We start from the raw sequence: 4695 nt of genomic DNA on the forward strand, positions 1-4695 counted from the left end.
AATGTTGGTGATCAGAAGTACCCACAAATCAGCTATCTACACAAAATGTCAGCCCAAATTATGCCTAACTTAAAACCAATAAACCCAACCACCTGCTCAGCATCTCCATTCAGATATCTAATAAGCATCTGAAAGCCTAAATTTTTCTCTTAGTGTTGGTACACCTGCTGATGTGTTTCTTCTCTGAAATGGTGCCCTAATTCATTTGGTTTCCAAATGGGACACTGGAATTACCTTTGACTGCTTTTATTTCATATTTTGCATTCTATTTGTCATAAATTCTTAAAAGATTATACCTACAGAATGAAGCTACTTCCACCGCCACCACCATCATCCTAGGCCAAGTCTCTGTCATTTTGTACTTGTATTAATTAAGCAGTCACCTTACTGGAGTCTTGCCTTATGCTCACTCTCTAAAACTTGTTTTCTACATTACATTATTCTCCTAATTAAAATGTTGTAATCTAATCATACACAAAAGGAAAAAATGATAACCTTATTATGCCTTCCAAAATTCTGCATGATATGCCTCCTACTATCTCTTCGTGTCCTTGTCTTTCATGTGATCAGTTTACCTTCCCTACTTTTCTGGATGATAATTCGACCGATCTCTGAAAAGTGCAAGAAAATTAAAATAGAATAAGGTTAGGTTCTTGATTGGGACAAGAGCAAGTCCTCATGAGTAGATTAAGGCTGTCTCAGTTCTCCCTAATTAGTTTCCACCAGAGCCGTTCGTTGTATGCAAGGGACTCCCACAGATCTCTCTGTTTGCACCCACTCACAGACCTTGCTGCTTCTCTCTGCCATGTTGTGACATGGCACGGGATACTGAGTCCATACGTTTTAGCCACAGCCAGTCCTGAATCCTGGACAGGCACATGGTATCCACCAACACTGCTATCCTTTTCCTCTACAAATGAAGACATGGATGTTCCTACCTCATGGCATTTTCATGGGATACTCTTTTTTTTCTTAAGACAATTTTATCTTAGTTACTATGTGTATTACTTTCTCTTTTTCTGTTATCTCTCAAAGTGATTTTCTTTGATAACTTTAACTAAAACAGCTAAAAGCAATTCTGATCACTCTAACATTTACTCTGTATTCAGTTTTACATTATGATTTATTTTTCACAGATTTTATCTTCTCACATCGTGTATGACTTACTTATTTTTCCCTACTAAAATGTAAGCTCAACAAGGGCGCAGTTGTCTGTTTAGGCTGGCAGAATATCCTCAGTAGTTAGAATAATACTACACATGTGTAGATGTCTAATAAATATTGTTGAGGAAATTACCAAAGCACCTAGTAAATAATAAATGTGATATAATCTCATTTCGAAATCCTTAGTATTAAAGAAGAAATGAATCTACACAATGAATAAGTGCAGTATATCCAAGAGAAACAAATATTAGCCAAAGATATTGGATCTAAATATTCTACCCTTATAATACTAAAAACATATTTGCAATCGGGGAGTATTTTCTCTTAATTAACCTCTCTTTGGTGGCACTATAAGTGATGACCTTTAGTCGACTAAGTGATGATTGGGAAACTACAGCAAAAAGACAGCACAATGAGTTATGTTTCTTTCATTGAAGATATGACAAGTACATTTGTGGAAATAAACTCTGTGGCACTAGCACGATCTAGAGAGTTTATATTGACAAGGACCTCTAAATACCTGCCTCAGTATTAAACACAAGTTGATTCCTACTATTTTAAAGTGTACTCTTGATTTATTTTAAATAAAATGTGTCTAAACTACTAGGTATTTTGGAAGTTTAGTAAAATGGATTATCTCAGAAGGAAGCCAAGTTAATAAAATATTTGTACCAATTCGGTTAAAATGTTTAGAATATAAGAACTATAACTATAGTAGAGCCAGGCATTATCAAAACAACTGACCAAACAAAACCAACTAACAAAATGTTTACAATCCCTGACTAAAAAAAGACCATAAGATATGAATATAAGTACCAAATCACTTAAATAAGTGTAGAAAGCATTTTTTCAAGATAAAATAAGACTAATAAATATAGCTATCTGTTTCTAAGCTTATTTATTTCTTCCGTGTGTGAGAGAGAGAATCTGCACTCCTAACAGAGTCACAAGGCCACAATACTCATCCAGCCACAGCCAGTCCCATATCCTGGGCAGGCACATGTCCAGCATACTCAGGGAGATCTCTGAACTTGAGCAGGGGACATTCTGATGAAGGTCAGCTTTGCAGAGCATCATATTTCACCACTATAGCACCTTCTGGCCCCAAATACAGCACTCATAAAGAATTTGGGGCTGCTCTACAGGAAGTAAGAGGAAGAACATACAAAGGAGAGTAGATGCTTCAATTCACAGATGGATCTAAGGCCACTTCTGGGTATTGCAAAGAGGACATTCCAAATTAGTGATAACAAATAAAAAATAAAATAATAAACCAGAAATAACACTAAGTTGTATAAGGAATCTACGTTACCAAGGACATTAGAACATTGTTATTTGACTCTCAAAAATCTGACTGTTTTGGCAAGACTGGTAAATTTAGTTCAGAATCGATCCCTCAAACACATACATCTAGGAAATGTTGCAGATTAGTCTCAAATTCATTCCCTCTTACTACTAATTAAGGCTGTTTTCTTTCTAATGAGAGTCCAGTCACCTTTAATGGTAGTGCTGCTTGCTGCTGGAAACATTCAAAGGGAAGACTTCATTTTAAGGACTGTTGCTATGTAAGTAGTTGCTATGGCTTGAATGTTGTGTCCCCATGGAAATTTCATGCTGTCATTTGATAAACAATGTGTAAGTGTTGGGAGGCGGGGTCTAACAGGAGGTTAGGGTCTTGTCTGGGACAAGAGCAAGTCTTCATGAGTAGTTTAAGGCTGTCTCAGTTCTCCGGTTTCCACCAGAGCAGTCTGTTGCTCTCAAGGGGTCTCTCTCTTTGCACCCACCCACAGACCTTGCTGCTTCTCTCTGCATGTTGTGACATAGCACCAAATACTAACCCCATAGTTTTAGACATTCAAATCACCAGAATGGTGAGTCAAATAAGTCTGTTGTACTCAAGGGGTTCCCATAGGTCTCTCTCTTTGCACCCACCCACAGACCTTGCTGCTTCTCTCTGCATGTTGTGACATAGCACCAAATACTAACCCCATAGTTTTAGACATTCAAATCACCAGAATGGTGAGTCAAATAAATCCTTTTTCTTTATAAAACACCAGCTTTTTGGTACTTATACTGACACTGATGAACTAAGACTGTGATGTTTCTGGACTCTGATTTAGATTGAACTAGACACTATGTTTCAGATTTATCTGTTTTTACATAATTGGATAATTTGAACTAATCATTTAAACTAAATACAATGCTTTAAAAATGTTTTTGTGTAAGACATGTACTTTATGTGTATTATAAAGCACATTGTAAATCATGTACAACTATGAAAATATATTTCCAAGTTATCAATATTGATTCCAATTATAAGTTAAAATTTTATAATCCAGCTGCTAACCATGTTTTTTAATTAATCAATAAAAATAAGTGAGAAACATTACTTCAGGCTATTCAGACAACTTACTCTCCTATTTTAGAAAGAATTTTCAAAACATATTCTGTTCTCTTAGGTAAGCTATTCTTGAGCATGTTTAACAACTACTATGTTCATATAAATGTCTACATTTTAATGACCTGTTTGACTCACCAGGATTAATATAGTTTAGTTTAATTGAACAGGCTTTCCTCTATGATGAGGGAAACATTTAAGATATCTTATGTCAAATAAAAGATAAACTGGAGGTTGAAAAATTTCAAGCAAGGGTAATGTGTTTTGTGAAGATGATTTGGAAATGAATATAACAATAATTTATAGTTGATATTGTGCAAAAAGTTATCACATAATTTAATAACTATCTAGATTAAGTTTCCTCATTGAAATTATTTCGTGGGGTCACCCAGTCGCTTGGCAGTTGTAGTGGCTAGATCCCACATGACTGACAGTATGGTTAGCGTCCTGGACCTGGTGACTTGAGAAACATGCTGGGCACGTGTGCATGCACATCCAAAACCTGGAAAGGAGGGAGACATGGAGGAGAAGGGATTATAGCATGATTACTTTCATGGAGTGTGCTTTCTCACTCTCTCCCTTTCTCACTCTCCATCTCTCTTTGGCATATGCACTGCTCTCTTGCAAAAAAAATAAATAAATAAATAAAAAGGAAGGAAGAAAACTTTTGTATTTTTCTATGGCAGATGCAAAGCTTTTGGTAGACGTATGATAAAAGGACAAGTAATGTCAATGGCACAATTTAAAGAGAACTTGGGGACAATGAGAATGCAATTAAAGATTAATTTTTTTTAAATGATCAAGTTCTCTTTTTTTTAAAGTAACACCGTAAAAATTGTTCATGAAAAAATATTATCTTAAATTTTTGTATGATTTTCCAAATGGCAATTGTGTTAAAGCCAAGAAAATGTGATTTTTAAAAAGTGTTATATTTGACAGTAACCTAACATCTAGTCTCTACTACAATTAAGGAAAAGTTCCTCCTCAGTTTACTTGAATTTGAATAGACTATCTCAAACCTTAGAACTACATCTCTAGTTTATTTATCGATCAGAGAATTTGCTGAATTAGTCTAACTTAAGAAACTTTAAATATTATCCAAACCCTGACTGGCTATGTGCAGTTAATAATTA

The sequence above is a fragment of the Tupaia chinensis genome, unplaced genomic scaffold, assembly GCF_000334495.1.
Source record: "Tupaia chinensis unplaced genomic scaffold, TupChi_1.0 Scaffold000270_1, whole genome shotgun sequence".
NCBI classification, from domain to species: Eukaryota; Metazoa; Chordata; class Mammalia; order Scandentia; family Tupaiidae; genus Tupaia; species Tupaia belangeri.